A 12,529-nucleotide genomic window follows, 5' to 3' on the forward strand; every position below is an offset into this window, starting at 1 on the left:
AAATAAGGGTGTTTGGTTCATCTGAAATTATTATTTCCATTTTAAGAGGAAGGTCATATTGGGTATATATAAATGCATATACTGCATACATGTGTTTACATGAATGTATATTAATATATGAATACACACACATCCCATTATAGTTTAGAATACTTTTATTACTTGTCTGTCATTGGACCTTATTGACATTTCAGCATATGTGAAAAAATAATAATGTGAACACTAAAAGTGAAGTGTAGTAAAGTGAGGTGAAAAACTAGAAAACTAGTCCCCCAGAGTAGCAGTTATATAACTCAGGCTATTTTTACTATTCCTCGAAAGAAACTTGTTTAAGTAAGATATTGAATAAGTTATTTGAGACACTGTAAACAGCTTATCTACTCTTCCAATATACAATTTTTGTTGTGGTTACAGATCTGAAATGGTTAATGTCCGTTTGAACAACTTCTGCAACGTATCTTTTATAAAAACACAAACCCTTTCTTTAGCTTACTCAGTTATGACGGCATTTTCTAAAAGTACTGTAAACATTTTGGGAGAAAAGTACAGATGATTCTTGGATACAAATTGGCATTAGATTCATTTTTGTTGTCATGCATCTCATCTTTATAAGTAAATATATAATTTATATATAATGATTATTGATAATATATAGAATTATTAATATATGAATTATATATAATATATAATTTATAATACAGAATTATATTATAAGATTTATAATGCTATATGGCAAATTATGATTATATATTAAATAAGTATTAATATATTCTATATACTTTATAGTATATAATACTAATAATATATATAATATATACTCAATATTTTTGAGTATATATTATATACTCATAATGTTTAAATTTTAATACATAGTGTTTACTTATATGTAAATATATGTAATTATATAATAACTTTAATGTTTGGAGTTATAATGTGGTATTATATATAATGATATATTTTATGATATATTCCACAATTTAACATAATATAAAAGAAATATGCATTTTATTATGAAAACAGCCATATTTATTTTGATAGGTATATTCCATACATATTTTTAATGATAAATATTGGGACCAGATTAATGAAAAATATTTCAGATGCTTGCCGCTTAGTCTGCTGACTCAGTCATTTCAGTCCCTCTTTGGCTCAACAGTCTTCCCAAAAGGACTTTGCCATCCACTTCCGTTTACACAGGCATGCTTTTCAGGTTGGGCACTGGATGCTTGCATGTTCATATATTCACAGGCTGAAGTTGTTATGTGAAAACCACACTTAACTGAATCATGGGAAGACACTCTTCAGAGTTTTATATTAATAAATAAAGTTGCATGTAAATGAATAACCTAACGTAACACTGGATCCCATCAATCTTGTTAAGGCCGGCTGGCCCACTAAACTGCCAGAGTCCTTAGCACATGTGCAGTGTGATATTTTGTGGTCTTAAAACAATAACTGTCTTCTTTACCCACACATTTTACCTTAGAACATTCCTTTTATTGGGGCACCTGGGTGGCTTAGTCGGTTAAGCGTCTGACTCTTGATTTTGGCTCAGGTCATAATCTCAGGGTCGTGGGATTGAGCCCCATGTTGGACTCTGCACTCAGCTCGGAGTCTGCTTGTCTCTCTCCCTGTGCACCTCACGCCACTCGCTTCTCTCTCTCTCTCTCTCAAATAAGTAAATAAATAAAATCCTTAAAAAATGTATTCCTTTCATGGTTCCTGGTTACAAAACTAATTTCATCCACTTATATCACTTCTTAACCTTCTAGTTTCATGCTGTTCCTAAATTTGGTCAAGTCATTAACATCTTCTGCCAAGTTATGGAGGGTGTGTGTGTATTAGGAAGAGACCAGGGATGCAGCCCTAATAAGATGAAAATGACACATTAATTGATTTAATAATAATTTAATAATTATTAAATTATTAAATAATTAATAAGAAGACATGATAGCATTTTGAGTGACTGTGATGTGCCAAATCCTATACTAAGTTCTTAAGATGTATTTGTGAATTCTTACAAGGACCCCTCTGATTAACGTTATTGAAATCTTCTTTTTATAAATGAGGAAACTGAGGCATAGGAAGGTGAGATACTTTGGCTAAGATCATATATTTAGGTGATGGTACAGTGAGAATTCAACTCTCAGTAGCTGGGTTCCAAAGTTGGTACTTGATTTTATGCTACCTTGACATGACCATTTCTAATACTTCTAATTACACCATTTTTTTTTTCTCAGATAGCAAGAGTCCATGTGCACATGATTTGGGAGGGAGAAAAGGGAGAAGGAGAGAGGGAATCTTAAGCAGGCTCCATGCCCAGCACAGAGCCCCATGTGGGGCTCAATCTCATGACCCTGAGATCATGACCCAGCCAAAATCAAGAGTCTGGCACTTAACTGCATGAGCCATCCAAATGCCCCTACACCATTCTTTATAGCACATTTATACTTCTCCTCTGAAAGAATACTATGAGAAATTTGTCAGAGCATATGCTGAAATATAGAAAAATATATGTAATGGCCAAATATGTCTTTTAGACAGCAGCTGGCATATGGTATAAATTTAGAATGTGAAAAAAATAGTGAATGGATTAATAAATGAATGAGTGAATCCAAAGCATGGTGATTCAGTACATAACTCTGAAATCAGAGTATTTGGTTTAGAGGTTAATCTGAAATGTTTTATTTTTCAAGTACTTATTATGGCTGCTTTTCCTTCTGTCCTATTCTAAAACTATGCTTTTATTATCCTGGCTATAAAATACTCACTGACCTTGATCTCTATCATTTAAATCTGTAGTTCCCTCGATGTTTTCCTTAAAATTGGAGCATTTATCTATCTCCAGGTTTCCAGCAACTATCCCATTCCCTATAATTCTTTAAATATCATGAAGAACACTTTAATAATCTTAACTTGAGTTTTCTCAGTACTCTGGGAAATAACTCATTTTGGCCAGAGACAAACTTATTTAGAGCAGTTACCTGGCCTCTTACTATCTCCTCACTTATCACAGACTTCAGTTCCCTCTTTCCAAAGTTAGATCTGCACTTTCAGCCTGATGCTCATTCCCCTTGACAGAAAAGACAGAGGCAAAATAGGAGTTCAGTAATTCTCCTTTCTATTATCTGCTAACCTTACAGCATGAGCTCTGAATAGCAGACCTGAACTTTCCATTATCTTTTTCTTTTTTGTTTGTGTTCCAGATATCACTTTTAAAAAGTTTTTTATCATGTCACAAATTCATTCACCAATGTGCAGTAAATATTAGGCACTGAATGTTACAGGGCAGGGAGTCCTCATGCCTAACTGTGGTGTCACAGAGCATTATCTGCAGTAAATACAGCACAAGTTGAAAAGTTCGATTAAAAAGGCTTGAATGAAATTTGGAGCCATATATAGGAAGCAATCACTGACTGGTAGGGAAATTAGGAAGGTTTTAAAGGGAAGGTGACTTTTGAATCAGATTCAGAGTTTTTCCGTGTTTTCCTTTCCTTATATATGCTTTGACCTTTGAGACATTATTCTCTTTTTGCTTCGATTTTTATATTCACAGTTGGCTATGATGTGTAATCATAATCTCTTTTTGTACAATGTTTCTTTTGACCTCATTAGGACTTATCCTCCATATATTTCAAGGACTTGGGTCTATTTCTCTTCCTTTTCAGTTTAGATGCATGATTCACCAGACCTATAATTCACTGTTAACAATACTCTCAGTGTTCTTGTCCTTTTGTCAATTTGCTACAACCTACTAGCAAAACCTACACTCTGGAGGAATGTAAAACTTGCACCTCCTAAAATTTACCATTGGACAGATTGATGACGATGAATTCATGCACAGCAACTGTATTAATTTGTTAGGGCTGCCTTCCAAAGTACCACAAACTGGGCGGCTTAAATAATAGAAGTTCGTTGTCTCACAGTCTTAGAATCTAGAAATCCTAAATCAGGTGTTGCCACAATTAGTTCCTTCACAGAGCTGTGGAGTAAAGATCAGTTCCAGGCCTTTCTGCTTGACTTGTAGATGGCCATCTTTTCCTGGTGTCTCTTCACACCATATTCCATATATATATTATATATATATTATATATATATATATACACACATATATATGCNAATGGTTTCCTTTGTGAAGACCCAATCTTCAAATAAGGTCACATTCTGAGGAATTGAGGGTGACTACCATGTACCTTTTTTTGGGGGGGGGAGCACACAATTCAATCCATAACACTAACTTTAATATTTTCCCTATTGACTATGTTTATCTGTATTTAGATTGTCTCCCCCCATCAAACATATTTCAAATATTTTTATGCTTCCCTAAATGCAAGGCCCAAAGTCTTAGCAGATTATTTTTACTCATGCTTCAAAAAAACATACCAAAAAAAAAAAAGTCAAGAAAAAGAAATGAGAAGAAAAGGAACAAATGGGCACACCTATGTATATGTATCACCAGCCTCTTTCTCCTTTATTTTTATAATAAAAATAAAGAATGTGTTTCTTCACTCTACAAATAACCTGTTCATCTAAACCCTAAATGGTATTTCTTTCTACTTTTTAAAAACTCAGTGCTATTGATGAAGTTCTCTCTTTTTTATTTTCAACTTCTTCTTTCTACTGGCCTTTCCCTATAAGCAGGTTATACATGCTCTGATATCTCTCTTATTAAAAGAAACAACTGATTAGTTAACTAGTTGTCTTTGGTCACTTATAAAATTTCATTATCTCTCATTTGTTACCCAGACAATTCCAATCTGGATTGCATACTCTCCACTCTTCACAACTTCCTAAAATTTTTAGTAACTATTGTGTAACCAAAATCATGTTCTCAATTTATTTACTCTTTGAACATTATATGATGTAGTTTACCACCCTGTCCTTATAACACTGTCACTTGTTTTCTTTCTTATCAGACAAAGCTATGGTTTTCTTCCAAATTTATGTTCACTTCTATTTCTAAATTCTTTTTCCTAACTAACCATAAATGTTGGATTTTTTTTCAGTGTGCCTTCTTTGGTCTTTTGGCTTCTTACTTTAGACCCTTTTCTCTTTCAAGACTTTCTTCCTGCAACACCTCTCCCCCTCTTCTCTGTCATCATACCACTCCTAATTCTTACTCATCTTTCATATTTTAGTTCAAATATAATTTCCACAGGGTTACCTTGCCTAATATCACATTATAATTTCCGAGGATGTTCTAAAATGATTGTTAAACCTTGACATCCTCTTCTTATTGGGCCATTTTTTCCCTTTGTAAGTTTGAATTAAATATTGTCTTGATTATCAATGATAAGTAGCTTTGGGAAAGTATCTTAATTCACCAATGCCCAAGGTTCCTTTCTCTGATTTTCACAAGCTCCAGGATGACATAGTTACATTCTGAATTGTTTTCATTTCCACTTAATCAAGATATTTTTTCTTGTAATTAATAATTACTCAACAAAGTATCTTGGTTTAACGCTTTCTATGCCTTTTGAGAAGTTAAATGACCTATTGTTAAATATCTTAAATTCATTTTTAAAATGTTTCTAATCTTTCATCAGAAGACAACATCTATAAAATTCACTTTATAGTGATTTTAAAAACACTTTGTTAACTTTCGATGTAGTGGCATCAGGAAACACTGAAACATTTATTAGAATGCCCCACACTTTATAATTTTTAAAAAGTCAGATAAAGGAAGTGCAGATAAGTTAATATGTTATGAAGCTGACAAAGGAGTATAGAAGCAAGCAAGTGAAAGATTTAAAACAGCTTTGGTTTGGAACTACAGTCCCTAGGTGGTCTAATTCGAGCAGAACATTGCCACAAGGCACAGAACCCCAGCGTTGTTAGAAACCACTCAAGTCATCTGCCATTTTGTCAGATGGAGGAGCTTCCCCACCTCGTAGATGAAGCTCATCACTGCCTTGACAACATTGGGTTCCACATCATTAGTTTCCTTTTGATTCTATAGCAACAAAATAAGAGAAAATTAATTATAGTAGATGCTGGAAACCAAATAGTGGAATTAAAATCCCAGCATTCTCATTTAATGGCCAAGAAACAAATTACACTATTACAGCAGAACAGCTTTTTTAACCTCCTGTGCTGGTTTCTGCATTTTGCTCAAAAGTGGAGCTTATACTCTTGAAATAAACAACTTTATTAAAAATGAATTTTGGAACATTGCTTTGGAGAGTTCAGTCAGTGATTCTTTCCGATATGCGAACTCTTATGAAGAAGCCACAACTACAATTCTCAGAAAAACTACTTACCTCCCTCTGTTTGCTTAGTAAACAGAGCAACCTTTTTACTTCAAAATCATCTCTTAGATGAACTCAAGCTGGTGGGACAGACTGGCAAACACTGGGACCATCAAATGATTATACATTTCATTCCAATTCCACTCTAAGGCTGATTAAAACAAGGGAGTGTAAACAGATCCAATTTTAAATGGAGCTGATCCAAATTGCTGGCTCAGACTAAGGTCAAAATCAGAAAGGGCTTAAAAGGGAAAGACTGTAGGTACATCTCATGGCCAAAGAACTTCTTTCAGCAGACAAGAGTCCTCCTTCTTTCACCATAACTATGAAATTGCAAAAGACAAAGCTTTCAAGAAAGTACTTTCTTGAAAAGTTATATAAATAACTTCTTGTTTTTATTCCCTACACTTCATTCTCTAATAACACTCTACATTGAGAAAGTGCATTATAAGCTTTAGTAACCGTGTGAACACAAGGGTACGCTAAATGGCAAATAATGTACTCAAGAATGCTTTCAAGCCTGCCACGTTCCTTTGAAGTTTTATGTTAAATACAAAATGTAACACTTCCCAAATGACTGAAATCAGCAATAATTTTGTTATTATCTATTGTGTGTGTATAAATACACATAAATATATATGAGGAATATAGAGAGGCAGATAGGAAGATGTGGCTTTTAGATGCTATAAAATTACTATATGGTAGCCTGGAAAACATATACTTAATTTCTACATACTCTCTTTTATTTTGTCATTTCCTGTCATCTTTATACTTCTACTTTTCTTTCTTTTTTTTTTCTTTCATGTTTCTGCTATACCACTTACCTTCCAGGTGTTTATCTATATAGTTTCATTATTTTGGGAGTTAACTAATCTACTGCTCTGTGACTTCATGAAGCATTCTTTCTGTTGAAGATCAATTGTCAAGTATTTCCTTTTCTTACCTTCAGCCATGTAATAAAATATATATTTATTTTCTTCATTTGGTATTGTGCAGACAAGGAAAAATCACCAGTAATACTTCATGCATTATTCTATTAATTACTTAGTTTCTTCATGAATGATGCTAAGACAGACGTTTTTACTGAGACACACATGATGTGACTTCACTCACAGAAATAGGTTTCAAATATAAGCATTTTAAAGCTGGTTACAAATGTAATAACATTGGAATGATTATAGTCTGGAACAAAAGACTCAAAAAATATGCAAATTAGAGAAATCATGGTTAGGTTACCAACAAGAAAAAAAATAGAGAACATACGGTTTAAGGGAAATGGGTTTGGCCGTATATGAAAATAGGAATCAAATTAAAAAAAAAAAAGAAAATAGGGATCAAATGTTCAAACTATTATGTAACAGTTATTGTATTCATAATGTCATAGTTATTAAAGAATTTAATCTTCACAGTTATCCTGCAAAGTAGGTTTAACTATTTCCATCTTGAAGTCAGAGAAATTGAGTAACCTGTCAAATGTCAGTTGTTAGTCATTCTTATATTACTGTATCATCACTAGACAGCGATATTGTTGGCTAATTGTTTTATAGGAGAACTCTCTCAATGTTTTCCTTTTTGGAATCTTTTTGGACTCATTTCCTCCCCAAGATGTAAGCAAAGGTTGGTGAGCTATGGCTAAAAAAAGTGACATTGTAGAGATTCACATTCACATTTGGTCCAATGCCCTTGATGTTTTTTTTACTGATCCTCCAGTTCTAAGCAAAAAAGTGATTTATGCCGCTGAGGCATCCCAATACAAGAATTTTCTAATGAAACTTTCTGTTTGGACACAATGTAACTAATTTTTAGCATGGAATATTGTATTAGTCTTTGAAGGATACACACACACCACCACCACCACCATCACCAAGGTAAGAGCAAAATGACATGCTGTATAACCACAAAATTCTTACTTTTATGAAGGCTTTAGACAAGGCAAGGGATTATCCTGAAATAAACACTAATATCCTCATATACCTTTCTATTTTGATTAAAAATGCCTTCAGTAAATGCTTAACTTTCCTATATTAACCACATAAACTTAACATATTCAAAGGAAAGTTTTATATTAAATTCTCTGAGCAAGTTATTTTAGTGCAAGGTACTGACAAATTTTTATACGTGACCTATGGGTTCAACCCATTACTTTCTAGCCATGTTTTGTATCTTGCAACACTTTTACTTGGATGCAATTAATTGAATGTTGTTATTCCTCCTACCCACTGTAAGTTTCAGTGTGGAATGGTAAATGACACTAAAATTGCTAAGTGTTTAAAAAAGTTCCCTGGTAGTTAATAATGCTCCCAGGAAAATGGACTAGTATTTAGGAGGATGGAATTGCTTCATGGCAGAAGGTAAAAAAATGAAGAGCTGACTGTAGTGGTGTGTTTCAGTAGAGTCTGTAATTATACTTTTGCTCTCAAAGATGATTGAGAGAGATTAGGAGCAAAGGAGTGGCACGTTAAATACATAAAGGAACTCTTTACCAAGAACAAGTGAAGAAAGAAGCTTGAACATAAAAAAAGTGTCGGTGTCTCTTTGCTTCATGCTTCACCTTACTCCTTAAGAGATAATGGGAGATCCAGCAACAGAACTTTCCAGGCTGAAAATGGGACCATAGAATCAGGGCTGGAGCCTCAGAATGAGAAGCAGCTTAAGATTTTGACCCTACAAATCAGTAAATGGAATAGTGGCAGCTGCACTTCAGATAAAATGATCTCTTGTAAACAGAATATTACCTCTCCATAGTCAAAGGCCAGGAAGACTAATAGGACCATTTTTCTTGCCACTGGGGCTAAATTATCTTGTGTAGTTTGGTAAGAAATCCTTGGTCACATGGAAATGGAGATCACAGCTACAACTCATGGTTAGGACTGTCTACATAATTTGTGAGATTCGATGCAAAATGAAAATGCAGCCTCTTGCTCAAAAAGCAGGGAAAAATTGCTATTAAAAATACTAAAATAAAATGGGTTTTTTGTGAGCTTCCTTTCTACTTGTTACAGTGTTTTTATTTGATAACTGCTATTCTAAGTAAAGAAAACATTATTTTAAATTATTAAGATAAATTTTATTGTTCATCTTTGTATTATGCCATGCTAGTTTTAAATGCAAATATAAGAGCATTTAACTTGCATGCGGAATCACTGAAATTACACAATTTGTATTCCATAGCTCAAATATGCATAAGTATTTTGTCTTAATTGAACAGTGGAAACACTGCAAAGCTAACTAAACCGTTTTCATTTCACTTCTTGAAATGCACACATTTTACAAAACTCTGTACCTTTAGCTTACTGAGAAAAGAAATGGACCTAAGGGTTCCTCTATTTTTCTCTTTCCTCCTTTATCATTTTGAGCTTAAGTGGTTAGATAATATGGGTAAGTAAAGTAAGTAAGAAAGGATAGAGTTTCTTGAACATTCGTGTTGCTTAGAGTGCTGTTGCCCTGTCTGCCTTCAAAACAAGTTCTGGTTCTAATGGAAGGCATGTCCTATCAAGGTTTCAGTCCTGCAGCTTATGCATTCATAGACATGACACACATTGTTTTTGCTTTAAGTCTCACTGAACTTGCATGCATTGTGCTCCACTGGAATTCTGTGCTTATGGAACATCATAAATGCTGCTTGTGAATGGGTCAGCAATGAGTGGTGGGAGGAACACTTACAGTGCATATCTCCCCTGCTCCTGCTCCACTGTCCCATTAGACTTACTTCACTTGCAAAATTCAAGTTCAATGATAAAACAATTAAGAATTTTGAGATGGTGACAGCAAAGCATTAAAACAGACATGGGGCCTTTTTGACCATAGAGCACTGTGCAATTGCAGAGGCTGCAAGTCCATGGCTCTGCTTGCGGCTGTTTCTTCCTTTTACCTTAGTGTGATCTGGTATGAACATCAATCTTTAACCTTGTAAGGAAATGCCATAATATTCTCCAGACTACCTGTACTATTTTTCATTCTTACTGGCATTGTGCAGGCATTCTGCTTACTCTGGAACCTTGCTTACACACGTATTGTATTGTAAGGGTTGTTTTGTGTGTTTTTTTTTCCCTTGATAATAGATGTGTAATAGTAGTTAATTGTGTTTTTAATTTGCATTTCCTGAAGGCTACTGATATGCTTTTCATTGTGCTTATTTTTCTTGTGTCTAGCCTCTTTTGTAAAGTGTCTTTTGTCATCTATTATCTATCTATATCATTTGTACCCTTACTATTGATGTTGAGAGTTCTTTATATAAAATCTCACAATAGCCAGCCCCACAAACATTTGAACAAGCCGAAAGGCTAAAGATATACCTTTTTATTCTTTAAATAAATTGTATCTAAAATTGTCAACTAGGTTTTTGTCTGCTTAAATCAATGGATTCTGAACCTTATTAAATTCTTGAAGGCATTGCTAGGTGGGCATTTGAAATATTTTAACGAATAAGAAATTACTGTTCCCCACAAAGCTCTTAATCCATGAGGGGAGCTGAAATACTGTCCTTCTTTAGTTATACAAAGTATTGACTTAGGGAAAACTTTTTAGCTTATCAATGGACAAATTTTTGAATTTAAATAATTAAGGATATATGTTTTGATCCACAAATTGTGGCTGCAGTTAATATTGTACATTCTTCTGTCTAGAAGATGTAAATATATGATATGTGTTTATTACACATAAAATAATTTTTCCATGTCAAAAATTTTTCAAAAATATAAGTCTAATGGTAACATAATATTCTCTTGGTGTTTATATATTTTATTTATGTAAATAGTCCTATTAAATGGACATTTAGATCGTTTCCAGTTTTATTTTGTTTGCTATTATAAATAATAATATAATGAACATGCAAATAAATTTTACTGCATATCTCTTAATTTGTTCGCCATATAGACTCTCAGAAGTGGAATTATCTTGACAAACAGGCAGTTGATCTAAATAATCTATCACTATGGTATAAAAGAGACTATTTCAACAATTTTGCCCTATGTATCATAAGTCCTTTATTCTTTCAAATATCAAGAGTAATTAATCTTTATGATGAAACTGGGGCTAATGGTGAAACAATATATTTCCAATTCATTACCACCTGCCAGAAACAGATACTTTGAGCTTCTTTACAAATAGTACATTCACGTGTGTATTACTTATTCTTTAAATTAGTTAAATCAGTACCTATCAATATCTACTTTAGAGGCAGTATGGAAACTAGTTAATAGGATCTGGAGACAACCTGAAACAGTTTGAATCTCTGCTTTTTCAAATAAAAAGGCAACACAGTAAGGTATCATTCTAATGCTAGAGGACAAATACAATTTCTAGTGCTCTTTTTTTTGAGTTTCTGAGATTGCAATTAGGTACTGTTTTGGGGTCATCTTAGATAATCCAATAAATGTACAAATGACACTCTACAACACAATCTGCATAGATTTGTTTCTTGATATAAACTCATAGCTTTGCATCCTCTTCCTTCCCTAGATTCCTGTCCCCACACCCTAGCTGTGATTCTTGAATATCAGACCTGCAACTGATGTTTGTGCCTGTGTTAATGTCTGTGTTGAGTGATGTTTGTGTCTGATCAGAGCCCAAAATTGTTCTTATTCTTTCCTCTTATTGATGGTTTCCTTGCACTTACATTATATCAGATAAATGATATCCATGTATGGTAATTACTTAGACCCAGAAATGCTCCACTTACTAGAAACTAAATCTGAAAGCTTAGATCAGTGTTCAGAGTTTCACTATGCTGCCTTGACTAAAATATTTGAGCCTTTAGTGTCTCAAAAACTGGTTGTAAATCTTGCCAAGAGTGGATTACACTATTTCAGTTCTTAACTGTATTAGTTCTTTTTGGAACATAGAAGTGCAAAGGCAAGCACAATTTTTTAATTAAAAAGTCTACTGGACATTTTCAAATCTTCAAAAAGGTTCATATCAGCTTCTGTTCTATCAATGTACAAGTCTATTTTTTTTTTCCCGTTGGTGGCAGCTGTTCCTTCACCTGTAATTCAGCACATAATTTCAGAAGCACCTGGGATCCTATATATCTATAGGAAAAATCATGGTATGTTTAAGCAGATGCCTATATGAGTATATTCTCGGATGGATATTATGGAGATGGTTTTTTATTTTTATTAATTTTAATTTTTTTTGGTTTGTCATAAATTTATCCTATACGCCATTATGGATAAACATATAATTGGCAGAGGCATATGAATACCACCACCGCTCTTTTCCATACTACATCTTAAACATAAGCAGTAATATGCCACTACATCTAATAGGGCAAAAGGCAATAA

The sequence above is a fragment of the Ailuropoda melanoleuca genome, chromosome 1 (genome assembly GCF_002007445.2).
Source record: "Ailuropoda melanoleuca isolate Jingjing chromosome 1, ASM200744v2, whole genome shotgun sequence".
Classification (NCBI taxonomy): domain Eukaryota; kingdom Metazoa; phylum Chordata; class Mammalia; order Carnivora; family Ursidae; genus Ailuropoda; species Ailuropoda melanoleuca.